This window comes from Capra hircus, chromosome 13 (genome assembly GCF_001704415.2).
Source record: "Capra hircus breed San Clemente chromosome 13, ASM170441v1, whole genome shotgun sequence".
NCBI lineage: Eukaryota > Metazoa > Chordata > Mammalia > Artiodactyla > Bovidae > Capra > Capra hircus.
In genome coordinates this window covers 41,766,438-41,793,023 of record NC_030820.1, presented here as the reverse complement: position 1 = coordinate 41,793,023, position 26,586 = coordinate 41,766,438, and the positions used below count along the sequence as shown (strand labels likewise).

The following is a 26,586-nucleotide window of genomic DNA, read 5'->3' as shown; positions in this document are numbered from 1 at the left end:
TCTGTCCCACCTTCCTCTGTGCCCACCTGGGCCCTGGCTGCCCAGGTTCCCAGCATGGCTTGGCCCCCCATGCAAAGCCCACCCTTGGTCAAGGCCCCATACGAGGGAGTGCACGTCCCCTTGAGCTGGCCCTGACTTCAGCTGACATCACTGAGTGCTGCCTCATCTTAGCTCATCTAACAACCCTAGGCAGGGCAACTGGGGCCTCCTCTTCATTCACAGGAAGACCGAGGTACAGAGAGGTTGAATACCTTTGCACAGGGCATGGGATAAGCCAGGGCGCAGCCCTGGGCAAGTGGACCGCTGAGCCCCCAGCACAGTCTCTGCACCGCCGCCTCCCCACCACCGCCCCTCCGCCCCAGCCTCTCTCCAGTTTCCAAGCGTCCCAAGCAAGCCCCATCCCAAGAGCTCACAGGCAAAGCATGACTGCTATTTTGGGTGCAATAACTCTCTCTGTAAAAATCAAGAAGCTGCAAAGACAAGCTTTACATAAACTCCTCTGGGAACTGTACTCTTCCCCCGACCCCAACCCCAACACTGTGTGGACACAGACCAGCCACCAGGAGGTCCAAGCACAACAGAAGAGACCCCCTTGCTGACTCTGCCTGCAGCTGCTCATCATGGAGGAGAACGGAGAGAATCCGTTTACCTAAAAACCCGGGCCCCCGATCCACCCACATCCTTGCCTGACATGTACTCTCAGGCTCCCACTGCCCCCTCCCTCCTACCACCCCTCTGCTGCTGTTTGCAGGCACCCACTCCTGGGGGCCACGTTCAGATCTGCCAGCCGGACGAGCCAGGAGCTCTGGTGCCCTGGAGAGAGGGCTGCCTGATGAAGAATCGAGTAGCCCCGTGAGGCGTCTCTGTGTCCCCTAGGACTATCCCCTGGCTCAACCCCCAAAAACAGCTGTGTCCAGCAGTGATGTTCACACAGTGGAATTTACTGCTCAGGGTGTGAGTGTGTGTGTTTCTGTAACTGAATGTACCCATGTTTATGTTGGTATGTTATGTGTGTGTCTACACGTGTGTGAATATGTCAGTGTGTGCATATGCAAGTCTGTGTGTATGTAAAGGAACAAGGAAGGAACGTGACCTTCGTCTGCCAACCCTATTGTCTTCTACAAGGAGCTGGATGTCCAGTTCTAGGTCAGGGCACTGGGAGGAATCTCGGCCTCCACAGGCAGCTCAGACTTGCCAAGACCATTGACAGGGCTGAGTCACCGCTGGAGAAATGATGACAACCCAGGAGGTTTTTTACATGTCACCCCCTTTTGTCCCAGAGTCAGCAGAGCCCGGGCTCAGTCCTGGCTGACCCAGAGCCGTGCTTCTAGCTGAGCATCCTGGCAGACAGGGTGTCTCCGTATTCAACTCTTGTTCTGCAGACACCCACACCCAGTCCCACTCAGCTTGTCGGTAAAGGCATGTGGGCCCAGGATGAAGAGTCCTCAGTGAAGGCCGACCCAGGGAGATGCTGCTCTCTAGGCAGAGCCGGTGTGCCCATCGGGTGGGCTCCCTGCACCCACATCCTTAGGTCACACCACAGAGGACACTGGCCCCTCCTCAGCTGGTCCTGGAGCCCAGGGGACAGTCTGGAACCTGGATGATTATCACCACCTTGCTCTAGTACTCATCCATCTGGTCTACCTGTTCTCAAGCCACCCTGGGGCAGTGAAGCCACAATTAGGTCACTGACAGGGAGGTCAGTCCACACGACACTGTTTTGAGCACTTTGTGTGGGTGAAGAAGGAGTGATGTCTGCCTGGGATGCTAGGTCCAGTGCCCTGAGGAGGCAGCAGCTCACGTGGGGCAGGTACTCTGCAGGGGCTCAGGGGTGCCAGCCGTGTCACTTCCCACCTTTCCTCTCTGCAGGGTAGTGAGTGGCATGGTGAACTCCCATCTGACTTTCACTCAAGGGCTGCAGTATTGGGAATTTCCTGGCAGTCCAGTGTTAGGACTCAGCCTTTTCACTGCCATGGCCTGGGTTCAATCCCTGGTTGGGGAACCAGGATCCTGCAAGCTGTGCAACATGGCCAGAATTTAAAAAACAAAAAACAGGCTGCAGTATTGAATGCAGTTCAAACACATATTTTTATGCAGATATATTTCCAGCCCAGGTTTTTCTAGCCGTGGGCGTCAGTCATTATTCACTGTGTAACAAACACCCCAAATTTAGCAGGTTAAAATTGCAGCTGTTCTATTTGCTCACAGTCCTCTGGGTGACCAGGTGGGCTGAGCCGGGCTCCTTGGTTCTTGGCTGGTCTCTCCTGGGATCACTCAGGAGGCTGTGATCACTGGGGCTCACTGGGACCGGGAAGCTCAGGTCAGCCCCACCAGTGCCACTGGTGGCTCCTGGCTGGACCTTGCACTGCCCAGGGCTCCTTCACCAGTCAGGCAAGGTCCAGAAGGGCAAGTGCAGAAGAAGCCAGGGCTTCTCAGAACCAGTACATCATTCTCCCACATGACAGTGTGGGTCAAAGTGAAGCAGGTGGCCAGGCCCCACCCAAGAGTAGAGAAAGAGACTCCTCCTCTCAATGGGAGGGACACCGTGCAAAGGAGGGGCGTGGGGAGAGGAGAGGAATTGGTAGCCCAGTGGTTGCCAACATTTCAGCTCCAACCTGTTTCATGGAAGACAATTTTTCTATAAACCGGGAATGGGGAATGGTTCAGGCAGTAAAGCAGGCAATGGGGAGCAACGTTGGGGGAGTGCGATGGGGAGGCACAGGGGAAGCTTTGCTCGCTTGCCAGCCCCTCACCTTCTGCTGGGCAGCCCAGTTCCTAACTGGCTGAGGACTGGGGGTGGGGACTGCTGCTGTAACCCATGTCTGCAAACAAGCTACTGTACCTCCCATGGGTCAAGATATTATGGAAGGAAGGAGACATGCATGATTCACGCATGTGCACATATGCACATGTGAACACATACACACTGTGGTGTCTACACATTTGCATTCCTGTGTTCATTTAGCTCCCCTGCCAGCCAAGGAGTGCTCTGGAGCCTTTGCGGGATATTCTATCATGTTCCTAGCACCAACAGCACTGGTCTCTGGTTTGGAAGTGGAGAGAGCAGAGCACAGATGATAGAGACTGTAGGATGGGGGGACAGCCCCCTGGGCTTGGGCCATAGCCATGCGACCTGCAACACTCACCCCAGTCAACCTAGAGGCACAGAAATGGCCAACTCTAGCATTTGTTCTTTAAAAAATATTACATAAGATAAATTTTAAATATACATTACTTCTTGACCCTAAATCCAGGCTGTACAAGTCTGTTGCTGTTGTTGAGTTGTTCAGTTTTGTCTGACTCTTTTGCAACCCCATGGACTGCAGCCCGCCAGGCTCCTCTGTCCATGGGGTTTTCCAGGCAAGAATACTGGGGTGGGTTTCCTTCTCCTGGAGTCATTTCCTTCTCTGACCCAAGGATCAAACCTCTACTGTCTCCTACCTTGGCAGGCGGATTCTTTACCATGGAGCCACCAGGGAAGCCCCATGTGAGTTTACATACAGTTAATAAGCCCACATGTAAGGGTTATCAGCATGCTGGCCTCTCCCACTACGCAGCTGGGACCCTTCCTCAGCTCACACCAGGCACAAGGGTTATGGTCCACCTCTTCTATGCCCCCACCCTCTCCCAACCCCTCAGCCCTTTAGCACCTGCCTGCAAAGTGTGACCTGGGACCGGCAGCAGCAGCATCAGAGGGCACTTGTTAGAAACACAGATTTCCGGCTCTGACCCAGACTTGCTGAGCCTGGCTTGGCCCGTCTGCAAATCCCTGAGGGTTTCATGTGCGTTAGAGTTTGGCGAGTGTGGCTCTAACAGGTGTTTCGGTAAGAAGAGCCGACTCAGCTGCTCCTTTAAACATTATTGAACTCAATTTGTATTCTGCACGTTATCTGTGTATAAACTAGTTTTCAGCATCCCCTGGTGAATCCACTGTGCCACCAAATCTGCGAACCACTTGGACCTAGGCCACTCAGAGGGAGGCAACAGCATCAGCTCGGTGCCTGGTGAGGACGCAGGGTCTCCTGCCCCGATCCGCTGCCCCAGAGCCTGCATTTACCAGCCCCCAGGAGATGCACATGGTCTCTTGGGCTGAGCCAGCTCTGCTCAGCCTTGGTCCTGTCTGCTGGGCTCAAGCCCAAGGTTTGTCACCTCCCTTGTCTCCACCTGTCTGCCATCCCTCCCCTGCACACTACACGCATTGTCACCAGCAAACCACCGTGGTCCCTTGTGTTCACACGGACAGTAAGCCTCCTACACATGAACCTTCAAAATGCTCCCTTTCAAAGGAGCAAATGTGCATTCGCATGTCCGATCACATAAGCTACTTCGTGTTGTCTGGTGTACATTGTCACCGCGTGCATCCTCTACAGGTGGTTGGGCTTTTGTGTGCTTTACTGTCTGTTACAGAGTACAGTAATACGATATCTTTATTTCAAGTCCAGGATGTCTGAAAGCAGGCATTAAAGCACGATGTAGCTGGTACTGCTGTACTTTTCAAGGTACCGTACTATAAGATTTAACATGGTTAATGTTTTTTTTTAATGTATTATTTGTGTAAAAAGCACCATAAACTATTACAGTACAGGACTGTACAGCTGATTGTGTTAGCTGGGTACCTAAACAATGTTTGTTAAACTTATGAAGAAACTGGACTTACAATCGCACTCTTGGAGTGGAGCTTGTTCACGTGTAGGGGACTTACTGTACACACAGTCTGGTCTTCCCATCCCACTGCATCCCAAAATACCCCTTGGCACTCTTCTAGTTGACAGGTGGATGACAATCACTGGCTGAATGGAGAACCCACCACAGGACATCACCTTTGCACACCTTCACCTGGAGGCTGGAAAAGTTAAATCCTCCTCCTTACCCCAGGCTTTCTTATAACCGAGAGTGGTCACACACACAGCTTCAAGCCCAAGATAGCTGTGGGCAAATGTCTTCTGGAGGGGCTGTGTCCACCTCTCACACCTCTTGCCTTGATCTCAGATGTGATGTCTGGAGCTGAAGCAGCCACCTGGGAACCAAGAAGTGGGTAAGACCTCGCCCTGACTCCACCGAGTTGCCAAGTCACAACCTCCCACTTCGCTTGTATCACATCAGAAAAATAACCCCTATAGTTCAGCTCCCATGACCCTGGTTCTCTGTTATTGTTGCTGCTTCATTTCTAACCTATGAACTTACACAATTCTTTAAACAGGTATTTTCATTTTGCACACAAATAAGGAAAAGGAGAAAACAAGACATGTAAAGGCAAAAGGTCGGATCCAAATCAGCGTTGCCACTGATTTCTGCATAAATTTGGAGAAGTTGTTAGACCTGTGAGGACATGAAACTTCTGTTTTTCTCACCTGTCCCTTTTATCTCTGGAGAATGATGGAACTGAACAAAATTTCCAAGACCAAGAATTCAATCACATAATAATGAATGCACCCACATAATGTGCAAAATCGCTGCTATTAATCTTTGCCCCAGTTTCTGACTATGGGCCTAAGATAGCATCACATTCTAGAAGATTCTTTTGAGAAACAATGTGACTTGTGACTCACACATAATTGATGAGATGTGGCAGGAGTTACTCCTGAGGCTATATCAGAAGAGTCCACATCAATTAGTCGCTAGTAATTAGAACCTTTGAGCTCCAATTAATATGAGTCTTTTTTTATTGTGGTAAAAATACACAACATAAAATTTACCATCTGGACTATCTTCAAGTGTACAGTTCAGTAGTGCTAAGGGTATTCTCATTGTTGTCAAACAGATCTTTGCTGCTGCTGCTGCTAAGTTGTTTCAGTCGTGTCCGACTCTGTGCGACCCCATAGACGGCAGCCCACCAGGCCTCTAGAACTACTTAAGATTTTTTTTTTTTTTTTTTTTTTTAGGATCGAGCATTCTCAGTTCCCAACCTTCCCAGTTCCCGACCTAAGTTTTCTCTCCACTTCACCCTTTATTTCCATTTTCACAGTAATTCCAAGAAGGAAGTGGGGAAGCATCTTCTTCATTTTACAGCTGTGAGAGCAGCAGTCGAGTCAGGTGGCCTCACCCACACCCCCTGGGCTTCTGGGTCATCTGGTACCCATTCCAACTCGTGCCCAGGGACGGGTTCTCCGGAGTACAAGAAGCAGCCAAGCAACCCTTGCCGCAGTTGTGTCTTTGTTTTACTGAAGCCTAATTGACATATAACATTATGTCACTTTCAAGTGAGTGGCGTATGATCATTTGCATATATTGTGACATGATCACAGTAGGTCTAACTGACATCCATCACAGGCATACTTACAATGTTTTTCTTGTGATGAGAGCTTTTAAGATCTACTCTCTTAGCAAGTTTCAAATATACAATGCAATACTGTTAACCACAGTCACCATGCTGCACAGCACACCCCATGACATTCATCTTATAACTGGAGTTTGTAACTTTTGACCCTCTTCACCCATTTTTCTCCACCCCTCCACCACTGCCTGCCTATGAGTTTGGAGTTTGTTCATTTTTTTTTTTTTTTTCAGATTCCATGTACAAGTGAGATCCTATTGTATTAATCTTTCTCTGTCTTACTTCACTTAGTACAGTGCCCTCAAGGTCCACCCAAGTTGCTGCAAGTGGCAGGATTTCCTTCTTTTTATAGCTAAATAATATTTCATTGTATATATGGGTGTATATATTTATAGCTATATATGTGTCTATAGCTATATATAATCACATCTTCTTTATCCATCTATCAATTGCTTCCATATCTTGGCTATGGTAGATAATGCTATAGTGAATACAGAGGTGCATATATATTTTTGAGCCACTGTGTTCATTTTCTTTGCATAAACCCAGAAGTGAAATTGCTGGATTGTATGGTAGTTCTATTTTTATGTTTTTAGGAATCTCCATTCTGTTTTCCATAGCAACTGTACCAATTTACATTTCCACCATCAGTGCACCAGTTCCCTTTTCTTCAACAACTGATTTGTTGTCTTTTTGATAAAAGCCCTTCTGATACGTGTGAGGTGATGCCTCATCAGACAGTCAGTTCAGTCCTCAGTCGTGCCCGACTCTTTGTGACCCCATGGACTACAGCACGCCAGGCCTCTCTGTCTATCACCAACTCCCGGAGCTTACTCAAACTCATGTCCATTGAGTCAGTGATGCCATTGAACCATTTCATCCTCTGTCATCCCCTCCTCCTCCCACCTTCAAACCCTCCCAGCATCAGGGTCTTTTCAAATGGGTCAGTTCTTCCCATCAGGTGGCCAAAGTATTGGAGGTGCAGCTTCAGCATCAGTCCCTCCAATGAATACTCAGGACTGATTTCCTTTAGGATGGACTGGTTGGATCTCCTTGCAGTCCAAGGGACTCTCAAGAGTCTCCTCCAACACCACAGTTGGAGCATTAATTCTTCGGCACTCAGTTTTCTCTATAGTCCAACTCTCACATCCATACATGACTACTAGAAAAACCATAGCTTTGACTAGATTGACCTTTGTTGGCAAAGTAATGTCTCTTCTTTTTAATATGCTATCTAGGTTGGTCAGCAATACGTGAACCGTGAACTCCCTGATGTTCAAGCTGGTTTTAGGAAAGGCAGAGGAACCAGAGATCAAATTGCCAACATCCGCTGGATCATCAAAAAAGCAAGAGAGTTCCAGAAAAACATCTATTTCTGCTTTATTGACTATGCCAAAGCCTTTGACTGTGTGGGTCACAATAAATTGTGGAAAATTCTGAGAGAGATGGGAATACCAGACCACCTAACCTGGCTCTTGAGAAATCTGTATGCAGGTCAGGAAGCAACAGTTAGAACTGGACATGGAACAACAGACTGGTTCCAAATAGGAAAAAGAGTATGTCAAGGCTGTATATTGTCACCCCGCTTATTTAACTTATATGCAGAGTACATCAAGAGAAACACTGGACTAGAAGAAACACAAGCTGGAATCAAGATTGCCGGGAGAAATATCAATAACCTCAGATATGCAGATGACACCACCCTTATGGCAGAAAGTGAAGAGGAACTAAAAAGCCTCTTGATGAAAGTGAAAGAGGAGAGTGAAAAAGTTGGCTTAAAGCTCAACATTCAGAAAACGAAGATCATGGCATCCGGTCCATCACTCCATGGGAAATAGATGGGGAAACAGTGGAAACAGTGTCAGACTTTATTTTTGGGGGCTCCAAAATCACTGCAGATGGTGACTGCAGCCATGAAATTAAAAGATGCTTACTCCTTGGAAGAAAAGTTATGACCAACCTAGATAGCATATTCAAAAGCAGAGACATTACTTTGCCGACTAAGGTCCAGTCTAGTCAAGGCTATGGTTTTTCCTGTGGTCATGTATGGATGTGAAAGTTGGACTGTGAAGAAGGCTGAGCACTGAAGAATTGATGCATTTGAACTGCGGTGTTGGAGAAGACTCTTGAGAGTCCCTTGGACTGCAAGGAGATCCAACCAGTCCATTCTGAAGGAGATCAGCCCTGGGATTTCTTTGGAAGGAATGATGCTAAAGCTGAAACTCCAGTACTCTGGCCACCTCATGCGAAGTGTTGACTCATTGGAAAAGACTCTGATGCTGGGAGGGATTGGGGGCAGGAGGAGAAGGGGACGACAGAGGATGAGATGGCTGGATGGCATCATGGACTCGATGAACGTGAGTCTGAGTGAACTCCAGGAGTTGGTGATGGACAGGGAGGCCTGGCGTGCTGCGATTCATGGGGTCACAAAGAGTCGGACACGACTGAGCGACTGAACCGAACCGAACCAAGGTTGGTCATAGCTTGTCTTCCAAGGAGCAAGCTTCTTTAAATTTCATGGCTGTAGTCACCACCTGCTGTGATTTTGGAGCCAATAAACTCTGCCACTGTTTCCACTGTTTCTCCATCTATTTGCCATGAAGCAATGGGACCGGATGACATGTTCTTAGTTTTCTGAATGTTGAGCTTTAAGCCAACTTTTTCACTCTCCTCTTTCACTTCCATCAAGAGGTTCTTTAGTTCTTCACTTTCTGTCATAAGGGTGGTGTCATCTACATATCGGAGGTTGTTGATGTTTCTCCCGGCAATCTTGGTTTCAGCTTGTGCTTCATCCAGCCCAGCATTTCTCATGATGTACTCTGCATATAAGTTAAATAAGCAGGGTGACAATATACAGCCTTGATGTACTCCTTTTCCTATTTGGAATCAGTCTTTTGTTCCATGTCCAGTTCTAACTGTTGCTTCCAGACCTGCATACAGATTTCTTAAGAGCCAGGTCAGGTGGTCTGGTATTCCCATCTCTTTTAGAATTTTCCACAGTTTGTTGTATTCCACATAGTCAAAGGCTTTTGCATAGTCAATAAAGCAAAGAAGTTTTTCTGGAACTCTCTTGCTTTTTCGATGATCAGCAGATGTTGGCAATTTGATCTCTGGTTCCTCTGCCTTTTCTAAATCCAGCTTGAACATCTGGAAGGTAAAGGTTCACGTACACTTGAAGCCTGGCTTGGAGAATTTTGAGCATTACTTTATTAGCATGTGAGATGAGTACAATTGTGCGGTAGTTTGAGCGTTCTTTGGAATTGGAATGAAAACTGACATTTTCCAGTCCTGTGGCCACTGCTGAGTTTTCCAAATTTGCTGGCATATTGAGTGCAGCATTTTCACAGCATCACCTCTTAGGATTTGAAACAGCTCAACTGGAATTCCACCACCTCCACTAGCTTTGTTTGTAGTGATGCTTCTTAAGGCCCACTTGACTTCGCATTCCATGTCTGACTCATGGTGAGAGATCACACCATTGTGATTATCTGGGTTGTGAAGATCTTCTTTGTATAGTTCTTCTGTGTATTCTTGCCACCTCTTCCTAATATCTTCTGCTTCTGTTAGGTTCATACAATTTCTGTCCTTTATCAAGCCCATTTTTGCATGACATGTTCCCTTGGGATCTCTAATTTTCTTGAAGAGATCTCTAGTCTTTCCCATTCCGTTGTTTTCCTCTATTTCTTTGCACTGATCACTAAGGAAGGCTTTCTTATCTCTCCTTGTTATTTTTCAGAACTCTGCATTCAGATGCTTATATCTTTCCTTTTCTCCTTTGCTTTTCAATCTCTTCTTTTCACAGCTATTTGTAAGGCCTCCCCAGACAGCCATTTTGCTTTTTTGCATTTCTGTTTCTTGGGGACAGTCTTGATCACTGCCTCCTGTAAAATGTCACGAACCTCTGTCCATAGTTCTTCAGGCACTCTATCAGATCTAATCCCTTGAATCTATTTGTCACTTCCACTGTATAATCATAAGGGATTTGATTTAGGTCATACCTGAATGGTCTAGTGGTTTCCTCTACTTTCTTCAATGTAAGTCTGAATTTGGCAATGAGGAGTTCATGATCTGAGCCACAGTCAGCTCCCAGTCTTGTTTTTGCTGACTGTATAGTGCTTCTCCATCTTTGGCTGCAAAGAATATAATCAATCTGATTTCAGTATTGACCATCTGGTGATGTCCATGTATAGAGTCTTCTCTTGTGTTGTTGGGAGAGGGTGTTTGCTATGACCAGTGCATTCTCTTGGTAAAACTCTATTAGCTTTTGCATTTCTCTGATGACTGGTGAATAAAGCACCTTTGCAGGTACTTGCTGGCCATCTGCAGGTCTTCTTTGGAAAAATCTTTACTCAGATTCTCTGCCCATTTTTAATAAGGTCATTAGTAGTATTATTTGCTGTTGAATTGTAGAGTATTTATCTATTTTGGATATGGACCCATTATCGATATATAATTTGTAAATATTTTTCCCAATCAGTAGGTCGGTTGCCTTTTCATTGTCAATGAATTGTTTGCTTTGCTGTGCGGAGGTTTTTAACTTTGGTGGAGTTCCACTTGCTTATTTTTGCTTTTGTTGCCTTAGCTTTTGGTGTCAAATCCAAAAAACCATCACTAAGAGTGATGTCATAGAGCTTAGCACCTACATTTCCTTCTAGGAGTTTTATGGTTTCAGGTCTTACATTCAAATCTTCAACCCATCCTGAGTTACTTTCTGTGTGTGGTGTAAAATAGTGGTCCAGTTTCAGTTTTTACATGTGACTGTTTAATTTTCCCACCATCATTCACTGAAAAGACTGTCTTTTCTCCATTGCATTTTCGTCTCCTCTGTCATACACTGATTGACCGTATACACATGTGTTTATTTCTGGGCTCTCTCTTCTGTCCCATCGATCTATGTGTCTGTTTTTATGTCAATAAATACTGTTTTGATTACTATAGGTTTGTAGTATAGTTTGAAATTAAGATGTGTGATGTTTCCAGGACAGTTCAGCTGCTAGTATGAGGAGGGTACAAACAGTGGACTCCTGCCAGGCTCACCTGTCCTGGCCCAGAGGACCTGGTCAGGGAATCTAAGGAGGTCAAGGTGGGGAAGAAGGATTCAGAGGAAAGAGAGGTGTAGATCAGGACTGTGCTCCCAAGATGTCCTCTAAGGCTGAGCTGAACTCCAGCGGAGTCGTTGGCCCTCTGATCTGTGCCCCCAAGAAACAACTGAGCTCAGCTTGGTTTTATTCTCCAAGAGAGGGACCAAATTGGTCTTAAGGAGAAAGGGAAGCAACAAGCAGAGTCCCATCTCACTGAAATGCATTGTTGAAACATCTGAAGCTCTGAATACAAATTCTAGGAAGACCAGCCTTTCTGGGCAGCATCTAAGGACATTTCTAACTTCTGAGAAAAGCCTTGTGCCAGAGCAGAAAGCAGGTCTCGCCAGGTGACCTCCTGCCCTGTTTTATGTCTTTAGACATTCTCTGTGTCATCTGGAGCCTGCAGGAATAGAGGAGGCAGTTTCCCCTCCGACTGTCGCATGTTGTATAGGACACACCTGTTCTCCTGGACGTCTGTGGGCATACCCTCCCTGGCTGGTCCACAGCTGGATTCCCCTCACCCCTGGTCACTGTTTGCTCACCTGCATGGACACTATCCTCCCAGGAAACCACCACCCAGCACAGAGGGACAGATGACCCAGTGATGTTTGTCCCACTTGGCTTTTATCACAAAATGGAATTGTCTGTGTCTGTCAGTCCAAGATAACACAGGACAGGCTACTGTCCTGAGCTTTACACTAAGCACAGCACCAAGAAACCTGAGTGTGGGGGTGGGCAAACGTGACCCTGAGACAAACAGCAAGGAAACAGGTCCCTGAAGGGTCCATGCACTGGGCCCTTCCTCTGGCAATGGGAGGGCCACAGAGCCAGCGGGGAACCCCCTGGGGTTCACCCCACCAACTGCGAGATGGGGGATCTGGATAAAACTGCTTAATACACACACTTGCCATGGTCACCTTCTCTTCCTGGCCTCGGAGGGAGAAGCAACGCGGGGCAAACAGGAGAAGCTTCTGTGGGTTTCCCTGAAGAAGCTGCGAAGAAGCTGCTGTGTTGTGAAAGCTTCCGTCTGGCCCTTCAGACGTGCGCTGATGCTTCTCCTCCAAGTGCGTGAACTCAATTTACTTCACAAGGCAACTGGGCCATGGGGCCCCCTTGGTGCAACCAGTCCACCATAGCTCAGGTGGGCACAGCAGCTCCACCCGAGAGAAGAGAGCAGGGCTGCCCACCGGGGAGGAGAAGCCAAGGGCTGAGTCCCTGCGGTGGTTCCAGACCTGGCCCCGGGGGAGCCTCTCCCATGAGAAGTGGAGGAGGGGCCCTTCTGGTGGCTCTTGGCCTCCCTGGGCCCCGCCTCCTTCCCCCCTCCCAGCCCCTCCCCCAGCCCTCGTTTCCACTGAAGGGCTGCCAGTTTCCCTGTGTCTTGGGTCCACCGCAGCCAGGAGGGCGGGGCCGTGGGACTCACCGTCCTGGCCTGTGGGTGGATCAGGGTTCACAGTCCAGAAGGCCTCAGGCACCCTGATCACTGCTCTCCTCTCAAGCGCAGCCCCCCCGAAGTAGCTCTATGTCAGGCCCACACTGCCCTCAGCCCCCACACATGTCCACAGGCTCCCAGGCCCTCAGCCTGAAGATGGAGAGACATCCACAGGTCTGGCTGGGTTCATGTTCCCTAGAGGTCACACACTTTCTCCCGGGGACCAGCTGGACAAGCCAGGAGCACGGATTCTGAGGCTGGGGTGGCTGTAAGAGTGGAGACCATTCTACAGATGGTGCTCCCATTCTACAGATGGTGCTCCCATTCTACAGATGGAGCAGGGACCCTTGAGCCTGGGGGAGGGAGATGTGCCCTGGGAAGGTCCTGGGGACAGATCAGTGGTGCCTCCCCAATAGCAGAGAGGGGATGACCACAGCTCCAGTGAAGGGACAGCTGTTTGCCCCCTTCCCCACCACCCCCCACCAACAGTGTTCCAACACCCAAGTGGAACAAAAGAGCTGATGGCAGACGGAGCGGGCACACTCCCAGTGGGCAGCGTTCTCCAGTCCACAGTGTGATGGGGCTGCATTTCTAAACTGGACTAGGCGATGACTATCTGAAAGTGACTGGACATCTGGGCAGGAGCCCAGGAACCTGAGGCAGCTGGAGTGCTGTGTGGGCGGCTCTAGACGGGCCATAACTCCGGAGTCCACCCTCACCAAGGTCATTGGGAAGCCCTTTGCTCACACATCTGGGAGGCTGGCTGCCACTGTCTTGCTGTCTGTCCACAGAGCAGCTGGCGGAGGCACAGCAGCTCTGGGAGGGATGAGTTCAGAGCCCCCCGAGCTGCACCCACCAAGGAGCTTCTAAGTTGAGGGCCAAAGAGGGGAACAGGAAGAGGGGACGGTGGTGTGTCCAAAACGTCCACTCTCCTGGTGGATGGAGCGTGGCGGCCGGGGACTTGAACACATGAAAACCTCTCTACTTTGGACCAGGATCAAACACCCGTGGGCAGTGGGCACAGCCAAGCGGTCACAGCTGCACTGGAGCCACTCACCCTGGGAGTTGGGTTTGTCCTACACACAAGCAGAGACCATGAGAATCAGGGCAGGAACTCATGTCTACCACCCAAGAACCTGAAGTACATGTTCTTCCCAGAAAGGGATTTGGAAAGTCACTGCTGGAGTCCAGCAACGGAGAAGGAAAGTGCATTATTCGGCCACAGCCCATTTTCCTCTGTGGCTTCAGAACAGACTGTGATGGTCTCAAATAAACTCAGTGGCCCTGTTTACAGCTAAGGACCCTGCACCCCGAACACTCAGATCAACAATCCTGCCAAGAACACTGGGGTCAAAGGAGGATGACAGGGTCTGGGACACGGTCACATTGGTGGTCCTCCTGTTCTGAGCCGCTGGGCACGTGTGTGGTGCTGAGTGCAGGGGATGTTAGGGCTGATGCCAGCAAGAGCCCTGAGATCTCATTCTGAGCAAAGGGGTCAAGGAAGAGGGTGCCCACGTGTCAGGTGGGACCTTCCATCCACAGCCAACAGAATATCAAGGGTGAAAGGCAGAGAATGGACTTAGAACAAAAGAGAAGACTTCCCTTTAGTTAAATGTTTAACAGGAATCCCTCTTAGTGATGGCATTGGGGGTATGGCCCTGCATGGAGACCTGAGCCGGGCGTGCTGTGTCTCTGGGTTCAGTGTAGAAAAGAAAAAGCTGTGGGCAGTGAGCGTGCTAATTCGTCCGCTTGGAGCCTGTGTTTTGCAGCTGCTTGCAGGGAGGACATGAAGGGAGAGGAAGAGAGTGGGAGAGAGACGACGGGACGGGATTGTTTGCAGGCCAGGGGTCTTGGAAGGCCTTTCCAGGCTGGGCTAGGAGGGGTGGGCTTGCCCAATGCGGGTCCTCTCCACTGTCTGCGTGCACCCTGGGCACAGTCTGGAGCAGACGCCTGGCTGTTGAGTCTACCAGTGGCTGAGCCGTGGGCATAGGCCAGCCCCTGTGCTCAGATGGTGTCTCAGACCCAGAGCACACTGTTGACCCGCCTCAGCTCACCTTTCCTGCTGGCTTGCAAGACACAGCAGCCTCACCCCAACTGGCACCGAAATGTTCCCTCTAAAGGAAACCCGAGGGAAAGGGCTGGGGCTGAAATTTCAGATACTAAGATTAGCTACAGAAATGCAAAGACTTTACCTTTACTATTTATTACATCTTTAAAAAATTTATGCCCCACTCTTTTTTGAGGAACATGGCCACATCGCTTGCCATGTGGGATGTTAGTTTCCTAACCAGGGATTGAACCCGTACCCCTGGCCCTGGGAGCACAGAATCTTAACTGCTGAAGCACTAGGCAAGTCCCTGTGAATATTTTATTTAAAGGCAACCTGAGACATTGCCAATAAGAGAAGAACGGGTAGCAATCTTTGGTGGCATGACCTGGACATCCGTGGGGCCCTTCTGATGCTAAAGGGAGCTTAAGCCCAGGCCTTAGTGCTGGGTTTCCCAGCCCTGCATGCGTGTATGCTAAGTCACTTCAGCCATGTCTGCCTCTGAGACCCTGGACTGTAGCCCTCCAGACTCCTCTGTCCAAGGGACTCTCCAGGCAAGAACACTGGAGTGGGCTGCCATGGCCTCTTTCAGGGGATCTTCCCAACCCAGGGATCAAACCCGTATCTCCTGCGTCTTTTGCATTAGTAGGTGGGGTCTTTAACACTAGCGTCACCTGGGAAGCCCTTCTCAGCCCTGACCTAGGACTTAATCACACTGGAATCCTCAAAAGCAAACCCTTTTATTTCAAACACTGCAGAGTTGAGAGCCGTGACACCAAGGTGAGAAGGCCAGAATCATGAGGGTCACATAAAAACCGCATGTTGTACCAGGGCAGAAAGGTTAAGTTTATGTCATATGTTTGTTCCTCTGCTTTCCTGAGCAGGGCTGAAGCCTCAACATATTTGAGGTACGGTATTTTTCTCTTTTAGGAGTATCTTTGGTTCAAAACTGAGGCAATGGAATGAAACCTTTGTGGCTCTAATTGTCTGAAATGTTTGTTTGCTTTTTGGTTTTGTTTTGGGCACTGATGTCTCCCAACAAAAAAAATCAAGGAAGGAATGGAAGATAGGTTTGAAAAGTGATTACTCAATCAGGTCAAATGTTTGAGAAGTAATATGTTTTAAAAATGTGAATTTAAGCTAAGCAGGCCCTTGATGAAAGGCTCAGATTGCAATCAGTTAACACCCACGTTCTCTCCCTCAGAGTCACAGCCCCAAAATGTCACTGTAGCATTGTTAAGACCAATGTTTAAAAATGACTGTGATGAACACAAGATGCGGTTGGGAGCTAAAAACTCAAAATGTTTTACATTGAACACTGACTTGACCCCCAGAAGCAAAACTCCCACCTTTCTGGGATAATGTAAATTGAACTCGGTGGTATGTTCTTTTTAAGTAAGCCAATGTGCAGAGTTGTCCCCTGGGCTGGTCTTTCAGAAGCAGCTTTTCTGTTTATTACTTTCTCTGCACACATATTTTTTCCTGGTTGTGTTAGTCTTAGTTCTAATGGTTTTCTTGGGTCCCAAGGCTTATTTGTTTTCGTTCTCCTTTAGTATTTGATTTTATTCATCTCATGCAATTTAACAGGCTATTTGTCAAAACATGGTTGAAGGTGACTTGGACTTTTGACCGAAACATTTGTAACTAAATCATCACATATGATAAGCAGTACTTTGTGGTTGGTTTATGATCTGCTTTAAAATGTTTCATCCTTTTGCTGTCTCGCATACAGGGTTATAGTTACCATCTTTCTAAATTCCATATATAAGCGTTAGCATACTGTATTGGTGTTAACCCTGTATGCGAGACAGCAAAAGAGACACAGATGTATAGAACAGTCTTTTGGACTCTGTGGGAGAGGGAGAGGGTGGGATGATTTGGGAGAATGGCATTGAAACATGTATAATATCATGTAAGAAACGAATTGCCAGTCCAGGTTCGATGCAGGATACAGGACGCTTGGGGCTGGTGCACGGGGATGACCAAGAGGGATGGTATGGGGAGGGAGGTGGGAGGAGGGGTTCAGGATTGGGAACACATGTACACCCGTGGCGGATTCATGTTGATGTATGGCAAAATCAATACAATATTGTAAAGTAAATAAATAAATAAATAAAATCTGGAAAAAAAAAAAAAAAGTTTCATCCTAGAGAACAAGCTTCACTTTTCTAAGGTAACTTTTCTAAGTTGATGTGAGTCTAAACACAGTTGTGTTAGAGGTATCTTTCATGAGCCTTTCCCACGTGCGTCCTCTGAACCCACACAGCAGCAACGTTGACAGTGCTCAGGAGGTTCCTACTGAGGGCATGTCCCTGTGGATCAGTGGCCCCCTCCCAAACCTTATCCTGACTCCTGCCAACAAGAATCTGGAGGGTGCAGGAGCAAGGACAGGCTGGGGCTCACACTATGTCCTGAGAACCACAGGGACAAGAACTTCACCCAGAGAGACACCCTAACACTCTAACCAAAGTGCTCCTAAACCAGAGTCGTTCCCATTTAAAAAACGGTAGCAGCCTTTAATATTTTGTTTTCAAAACCCTGGGAAGAACAGGGAGGGAGAGAAACAGAATCTCAGGAAAGTTAAATGAGCTCAGCTCATTCAATGGGCAAACAGCAGAGCCTGTCTCGGCACAGAAATCCCAGGTGGTGTCCTGGGGCAGACCACACCTCCTCACTGCTTTCTCCCCCTCCTCCTTCCCCTTCCTCCTCTTCTCTCCTTCCTCTTCCCCTCCCACTTCCCCCTTCCTCCTCCCTCCCAGACCAAGTCCTCAGGCTGTCTGACCTGAACTAAGCCAGGCTGAGGGCACTGAACTATATAGTCCAGGCTGAAAGAGTTACAGCTGTTCTTGTTTAAAACATAAGCTCTCTGAAAAAAATGTGAAATGCCCTAATATCTTGCACAGAGAATGTAGAAAAACCACATTTGTTTAAACCACTGGGTACTACCTGCATTATTCCAATTCTGGTGACACGAGCAGGAACTGGGTCAATGTTCGGAATATTTAATATCTGAATACCTTTCATGTTTTATTTTTATTTATGACGTGTTGGCACAAGCCCTCCAGCTCAGTGATGCTAGGTCAAAGCTGTGGCCCCAATGTCGCCCCTGATCAGTCTTTTCCCTCCAAACAGCCTCATGTGACTTCCCACCAAAGGACCAGGCGTTTCTCTTCTCATTAGCCTGAGGCTGTGCTGATGCTGACAAACCAACACCCTATCCTTCAATCTTCTCACCTTTGCCTGCCCAGTCCAAGGATGTTGCCCAGCCCAGGATGTTGCTGTGACTACAGGTCACAGCGTTTCAACCAGCCCATTTGGCTGTGAGGATCCCCATTGTGCATGGGACCTGAAAAGGCCAATGCGAGGTGCTGGGGATCACGCTGGTTTTTTCTGCTGGGGGCAGAGGAATGAAGGTGCTGGTCTCAGTTCAGTTCAGTTCAGTCACTCAGTCGTGTCCGACTCTTCGCGACCCCATGAATCGCAGCACGCCAGGCCTCCCTGTCCATCACCAACTCCCTGAGTTCACTCAGACTCACGTTCATTGAGTCCGTGATGCCATCCAGCCATCTCATCCTCTGTCGTCCCCTTCTCCTCCTGCCCCCAATCCCTCCCAACGTCAGAGTCTTTTCCAATGAGTCAACACTTCGCATGAGGTGGCCAAAGTACTGGAGTTTCAGCTTGAGCATCATTCCTTCCAAAGAAATCCCAGGGCTGATCTCCTTCAGAATGGACTGGTTGGATCTCCTTGCAGTCCAAGGGACTCTCAAGAGTCTTCTCCAACACCGCAGTTCAAAAGCATCAATCTTTCAGCGCTCAGCTTTCTTCACAGTCCAACTCTCACATCCATACATGACCACTGGGAAAACAATAGCCTTGACTAGACGGACCTTTGTTGGCAAAGTAATGTCTCTACTTTTCAATATGCTATCTAGGTTGGTCATAACTTTTCTTCCAAAGAGTAAGCATCTTTTAATTTCATGGCTGCAGTCACCATCTGCAGTGATTTTGGAGCCCCCCCAAAATAAAGTCTGACACTGTTTCCGCTGTTTCCCCATCTATTTCCTATGAAGTGATGGGACCGGATGCCATGATCTTCGTTTTCTGAATATTAAGCTTTAAGCCAACTTTTTCACTCTCCACTCTCACTTTCATCAAGAGGCTTTTCCGTTCCTCTTCACTTTCTGCCATAAGCGTGGTGTCATCTGCATATCTGAGGTGATTGATATTTCTCCCGGCAAACTTGATTCCAGCTTGTGCTTCTTCCAGCCCAGCGTTTCTCATGATGTACTCTGCATCTAAGTTAAATAAGGAGGGTGACAATATACAGCCTTGACGTACTCCTTTTCCTATTTGGAACCAGTCTGTTGTTCCATGTCCAGTTCTAACTATTGCTTCTTGACCTACATATAGGTTTCTCAAGAGGCAAGTCAGGTGGTCTGGTATTCCCATCTCTTCCAGAATTTTCCACAGTTTATTGTGATCCACACAGTCAAAGGCTTTGGCATAGTCAATAAAGCAGAAATAGATGTTTTTCTGGAACTCTCTTGCTTTTTCCATGATCCAGTGGATGTTGGCAATTTGATCTCTGGTTCCTCTGCCTTTTCTAAAACCAGCTTGAACATCTGGAAGTTCATGGTTCACATATTGCTGAAGCCTGGCTTGGAGAATTTTGAGCATTACTTTACTAGCGTGTGAGATGAGTGCAATTGTGCCGTAGTTTGAGCATTCTTTGGCATTGCCTTTCTTTGGAATTGGAATGAAACCTGACCTTTTCCAGTCCTGTGGCCACTGCTGAGTTTTCCAAATTTGCTGGCATATTGAGTGCAGCACTTTCACAGCATCATCTTTCAGGATTTGAAATAGCTCAACCGGAATTCCATCACCTCCACTAGCTTTGCTCATAGTGATGCTTTCTAAGGCCACGTTCAAGGTCAGGAGGGGTGGTGGTGAGGAGATATCCCTCATCCAAGGTAAGGAGCAGTGGCTGTGCTTTGCTGGAGCAGCTGTGAAGAGATACCCCACGCCCAAGGTAAGAGAAACTCAAGTAAGACGGTAGGTGTTGCAAGAGGGCATCAGAGGGCAGACACACTGAAACCATAATCACAGAAAACTAGTCAGTCTAATCACACTAGGACCACAGCCTTGTCTAACTCAATAAAACTAAGCCATGCCCTTGGGGCCACCCAAAACGGGCGGGTCATGGTGGAGAGGTCTGACAGAATGTGGTCCACTGGAGAAGGGAATGGCAAACCACTTCAGTATTCTTGCCTTGAGAACCCCATGAACAGTATGAAAAGGCAAAATGATAGGATACTGAAAGAGAAACTCCCCAGGTCAGTAGGTACCCAATATGCTACTGGAGATCAGTGGAGAAATAACTCCAGAAAGAATGAAGGGATGGAGCCAAAGCAAAAACAATACCCAGTTGTGGATGTGACTGGTGATAGAAACAAGGTCGGATGCTGTAAAGAGCAATATTGCATAGGAACCTGGAATGTCAGGTCCATGAATCAAAGCAAATTGGAAGTGGTCAAACAAGAGATGGCAAGAGTGAACGTCAACATTCTAGGAATCAGCAAACTAAAATGGACTGGAATGGGTGGATTTTTTTTTTTTTTTGGAATGGGTGAATTTAACTCAGATGACCATTATATCTACTACTGCGGGCAGGAATCCCTTAGACGAAATGGAGTAGCCATCATGGTCAACAAAAGAGTCTAAAATGCAGTACTTGAATACAATCTCAAAAACGACAAAATGATATCTGTTCATTTCCAAGGCAAACCATTCAGTAATCCAAGTGTATGCCCCAACCAGTAATGCTGAAGAAGCTGAACTTGAACAGTTCCATGAAGACCTACAAGACCTTGTAGAACTAACACCCAAACAAGATGTCCTTTTCGTTATAGGGGACTGAAATGCAAAAGTAGGAAGTCAAGAAACACCTGAAGTAACAGGCAAATTTGGCCTTAGAATACGGAATGAAGCAGGGCAAAGACTAATAGAGTTTTGCCAAGAAAATGCACTGGTCATAGCAAACACCCTCTTCCAACAACACAAGAGAAGACTCTATACATGGACATCACCAGATGGTCAACACCGAAATCAGATTGATTATATTCTTCGCAGCCAATGATGGAGAAGCTCTATAGAGTCAGCAAAAACAAGACTAGGAGCTGACTGTGGCTCAGATCATGAACTCCTTATTGCCAAATTCAGACTTACATTGAAGAAAGTAGGGAAAACCACTAGACCATTCAGGTATGACCTAAATCAAATCCCTTATGACTATACAGTGGAAGTGAGAAATAGATTTAAAGGACTAGATCTGATAGATAGAGTGCCTGAAGAACTATGGACTGAGGTTCATGACATTGTACAGGAGACAGGGATCAAGACCATCCCCAAGGAAAAGAAATGCAAAAAAGCAAAATGGCTGTCTGGGGAGGCCTTACAAATAGCTGTGAAAAGAAGAGAAGTGAAAGCAAAGGAGAAAAAGAAAGATATAAGCATCTGAATGCAGAGTTCCAAAGAATAGCAAGAAGTGATAAGAAAGCCTTCTTCAGTGACCAATGCAAAGAAATAGAGGAAAACAACAGAATGGGAAAGACTAGAACTCTCTTCAAGAAAATTAGAGATCCCAAGGGAACATTTCCTGCAAAGATGTGCTCGATAAAGGACAGAAATGGTATGGACCTAACAGAAGCAGAAGATATTAAGAAGAGGTGGCAAGAATACACAGAAGAACTGTACAAAAAAGATCTTCAAGACCAAGATAATCACAGTGGTGTGATCACTCATCTAGAGCCAGACATCCTGGAATGTGAAGTCAAGTGGGCCTTAGAAAGCATCCCTACGAACAAAGCTAGTGGAGGTGCTGCTCTAGGGCCTGGTTATTCACATCACAGCAGGCTGGCTGAGGATCCGGTTCAAGAGCTCACCTTATCAAGGTGTCCGAAAGCCCGCCCAGACCTCCAAGCGCATTATTGGCAATTTTTAGGAGCAGCTTTTCTATAAAGCCAGGTGCAGAGGCATGGGGAATGGGAAGGGTGTGCAGGTATGGGGGCTCTCTCCCACAGTTTCCAGGGGCTGGCCCCAGGAGACCCTCTCCAGTCCACAGACCCCACACTCGGAACCCATCAGAGCAAGCAGTTTCCAGATGTGGCAAGGTGACCAGCACATGCTCTCTAATTGAGATATGAAATGTCAGCACTCTCATGAACCTCAGGATAGCACCGACTAGTGTCTCTCATAGAAAACTTACATAAGAAAAGAGCTTTTTAATCTATTACAATAGTAATAACTCCTGAGAAAATATGCATTAGAGCTAATGAGGAGCTGAGGCCAAGTCAGCGCAGCACTTTTAATGTGGGAGAAATTGCTTAATGATTCAAGTTTTTTTTTTTTTTTAACCGAAACGTATTCTTTTGCTTATCCTGGTTTAATTGGGATCTGTTTACCCCTTGCACGGCCACTGGCACAAGCCAAGTGCAATTGTTCCACATGTCTCTTTTCTCAGCATCTGAATTTTTCTCTCTCCTCCTTCAATTCCCCTCTTTGGGCCTCCAGGAGGTTAGCAGGTTTCTTTTCTACCCCATAATGGACATGGGGGCATCTTTGTTTCTATTTTAACATCACCCATTTCTCATAGAATCATTTGAAGAAGTTGTTTCTGTCCCTGGTTACATGAAAATGAAATGAAACGTCATCAGCTGGAGATTCATGGGGCTGTGTTTTGCGATGAAGGGAGCTGCGAATGGATTTCCAAACCCTTCCTCAGACATGGCCTCCAACTCGCAGGAGAGTGGTAAACAGGAGGGAGGCAACAGGGTTGGAGGAGGGGCACTGACATCCTCCATCGTAAAAAACTTCAGACAGAGATTTCCCCAGTTTTTTCTGTATTTGATAAGGCCTTCTTGATGACCGCGATTCCATTTCCATGCAGTAGGTGGGGGCAGGGTGGGAGAGGGCAGCAGACCAGCGACAAACTAACCTCTGCTGGGAGCAGAGGGACCCCCGGGCGTTGCAGAAAGAGAGGGAGGGAGAGAGGTGAGGACTCGTCCTCAAACGCCTCACAGGCCAGCACCTGTGGTCTGATCTCCAGAAAGACATTCCACACCACCGCCAGGCACAGAGCATGCAATAATTCATCCCAAACCTGCTCCAGCCACTTCCTGTCCTAGCCAGAATGGACATCAGACCACCGCCGGGCTGGCTTTGCACTCTGGCTGCCCGGAGCATTTAGCGAGCCAAAGCCCCTCAAAAGACCACATCCCAGCACCAACTCTGACTGCCCGGCGATCTCTCCTCAGCAAGGAAAAGTTGGCCGGCTCCCGGTTTTGTTACCGGAGGCTCACCCCGCGGGCTGCAGGTCTGCGCAGCGCAGCAGCCGCTCCCTTTGGGCTCTGACCAAACACACTGGCCAGCAGGAGGGGGGTCAACAAGATCCACAGACCCGGGGGCTCACCCCACTGTCTGAGCCTGATTCTAACTAAAGCACGGAGCCACCTACTCCCGGCCGCTAAATCGGCCAAACCCTCGGCCGGTGTCTGCCGCACCGAACCTGAACCCAGGACGCGGCCGAGAAGGCGCAGACAGGAGTTCGGCCAGGAGCCTGGCGGGCGCCAGAGCATCTGACGCCGCAGAAGGGCTGTGCGCACCTGAAGTCGGGGTGATAGGCGCCTAAGGCTCTGCGTGCACGGGGACCACCCCAGGAAACGAAGGCGACCAGAGGACCCCTTCCTCTAGTCCTTCAGAAAAGCCGAGCGACCCCACTGGCAGCCTTCCCAAAGCAGGACTCGAAGCGCCCACTCCACTGGAACCGCCACAAACGCATCGCCATCAAAGCCCCTTCCCTAGGAAAAGTGCCCAGTTTCCTCTGTAACCCAATTCCCTCGCTCCTCACCTCCGAGAGCGCGCACGAAGAGACAGAAATCGCACCAAGGAAAATCGTGACCACAACTTGAACCCCCAAACGCATCCACTCTCTAACCTCTTCGAGCGGTTCCTGGCGGCTCCCGGGGCTGCGGGCTGCAGCGGCCGCGAGGGGCTCCCGGGTCCCGGGCCCCAGCGCGCTCTCACCCTTGCCTTCCTTTTTCCCTCCGCTTGGTGAAGCGAAGCCCGCTTCCCTTCCCGGTCCCAGATGAACCTCGGTCCCCACCTCCGCCACGGCCCCGCTCACCAGCCCCCGTCTGTCTCCTGTGAGTCACTCGAAGGGGTCTCCCGGACCCGCAGAGCCAATGCCTGCCGTGCGCCTCCACCGCCCGGGCAGCCCTGCTCCACCGCGCTCCCGGGTCTCGATCTCAGCAGCTCCCTCCGACTTTGCACAGCGGCTCCTCGGCGCCACCGGGGTGCCTGGGGTGGCGAGGCGCCAGGCTGCAGCCCGGGCTGCCGGCGCCCGGCCCCTTCTTTCTCATCTTCTTCGCTTCCTCCGATTCTCCCAGGCGCCTGGCGACCCCACGCCTCCCCGGTCCCGCCGCCCGGACCGCCCGGATTCACCCCGGCGCCACCCCGCCGCCGGTCTGCGCGCTCCGAGGCGGAGCCAGGACTCCCTCCCGCGCGGGGGCCGCCTCCCCGCCGCCCGCCCGCGGCCCCCGCCCCACTGTAGCCGACCCCTCCGCTGCCCGCGCGGCCGGGGCGGTCGGGACTTACCTTCTGGACAAGGTGACCCGCTAGTGCACTCGGCGACGGCCCGCGCGTCTCCGGAGACAGCGAGCGAGCGCGCGGGGCGCCGGGGATCCTGCGCCCGCCTCTGCTGCCCGCTCCCTCCCCCGCCGCCCGGCCCTCCCCTCCGTCCCCTCCGTGCAGCTCGGCACTGCGCTCGCCGCCCGCGCCCCCGGCTGCCCCGCGCGTCCTGGAGCGCCGGGACGCGGGGCAGCGGCGGCGGCCCGGGCGGCTTGAGCTAGCGAGCGGCGGCGGCGGGGCGGAGCCCGGCCCTCGGTCCCTGGGAGAAGAGGATGCGGGGAGACTCCCGCGGCGCGCGCCCGGCGGGCGGGTGGGCGAGGGGCGCCCGGGGCGCGCCGCTTGGTTCGGCTGCAGAGCCTGGAGACACGCGTGCCTGAGGCGGCGGCCACGGGCGCGGGGGGCGGCAGGGAGGAGGAGGAGCAAGGAGGGAATGGCTCCGCGTGAAGGCTCCGCCAACTTTGCCCCGGGCGGCCGGGCCCCGCGGGGGATCGCGTCTGGCAGGTGGCCCGGGCCGGTGTCTGGGAATGTGGGTGACGGAGGCTGGGGGGGAAGGGGGAGGCCCCTGGAAACTAATGGGGCGGATTTGCCTCCTGGCTGGGAGGAGAGATGGCTCCCCTCGGTCCTAAAGGCCTCCCCAGGCTCTGGTTCGTTCTTTTCGAGGTTTCTAAGGACCCCCTTTACAGGCCTGATCTGCCCGAGTCTTGACCAGCCAGCCATCCTCGCGAAACCCGGCGTGGGGCTCAGACTCGGGTCCCGGCCCAACGTCTGCCTGGGCCTTGGGGATTGAGAGGAAACTAGGGCGGGTGAAGAAAGAGATGGGGGTGGGTGGGCATAATCCTGATGAAGAGAGTGGGTAGTGGGGAGGGAAGGCACCTCCCAAGATAGTCTGCATTTCCAAGGTTGAGGGAGGCGGGGGAAGTGGTGTTTTCAGCTGGGATTTCACAGAGAAAGAAGACGAAAGAAATAACCAGAAAGAGTGATTTAGGGAAAGAATCTGTGAGCCCACTTCTGTCCCAGGCACAGAAGTGCCAGGCGGGCAGGCACTGGCCGCGGGCAGGCACTGGCCACGTGCTGGTGGTCATGGTCTGTTTCGTCCAGGAGACCCGCCACGGTGCAGTCTGTCCCTGCCTGGTCACCAACCCTTTGCCCCCAAGAAGGCATCTCTTCCTCTGCTAGGAGCCTAGGGTGGAGTTTCCAGATGGCTGGGATGGGAGGTGGGGCCAGAACATAGGTCTCTCCCCAAGTTCCCTTTGAGGCACTGGCTCCTGTTGGGTCCCTGGCAGCCCAGAGAGAAGGCTCAAAGTGGGCACGGGGGTGGGGTCATGGGTCAGCAGACCCGGGTCCATTGTGCTCTGTCTTTATCCACCCGAGAGCCACCTCCTCTCCATCTTTGCAAGGTGGCAAAGTGCAGCCAGGTTTCTTCCTCCAGGCCCCTGAAAGGGGTGTGGTCTGGAACTCTCTGGAAAGGGCACTAGAGGAACTGCTCCGATGGGAGAAAGATGCCATCTTACCCTTGTGAGTTTGCCACTGACCCTGGATCCTTTCCTGACTAGAACATTCTGTCATTTGAACCACTGGGCTGAGCAGATACTGTTAGACTCATTGGAGGTGGACAGGCATGACTCCTGCTTATCACCTGGGAGTTTTGCAGCCACTGAAGTACAGCTGACCCGGGTTCTCACCTCTCATTGCGCTTGTACTTGTCCAGGCTTTGCCTTGGCTTCGGGGGCCTGTTTTGTCTTCTGCTCCAGAGAACACCAGCGTGGGGTGCAGCTGCACCTGCCCGTGCCTCCAGAGCACCACATGCCTTTTCGACTGGACTTTTCTGGATAGAGCAGGCAGGTACCTCGTGAGTGTAGTGTAACATGTGACCCCTGCCTGTGCTGACTGCCTGCGTGGTGCTCCCTCCAGAAGTAAGGGGTGCAGAGAGCAAGGAAGGGAGCCTCTTCTCAGTGGCCTCCTGTGTGGAGTTCTGAGGTCCACCTCTGTGTCGTGTCCTTGGTACTTTGAAACGTTCCATGATGGTGCTTTGGAACTCAGTCCCCAAGCTCTTCCAGGTGACGTGTGGAGA

The 26,586-nt window shown here is 50.0% G+C and overlaps 1 protein-coding gene across 2 annotated transcripts in view; it reads right to left on the bottom strand.

Annotated features, from left to right (window-relative positions):
• SYNDIG1 (synapse differentiation inducing 1) overlaps positions 1-24,598 on the bottom strand; it is a 109,315-nt gene extending 84,717 nt beyond the window's left edge. The window contains exon 1 of one of the 2 annotated variants that reach the window (XM_018057281.1): positions 24,483-24,598. The gene's annotated coding sequence lies outside the window, so the exon portion shown is untranslated. Of the gene's footprint in view, positions 1-24,012; positions 24,334-24,482 lie in introns of those variants that run through there. The other variant, XM_013968621.2, reaches the window with a different exon arrangement.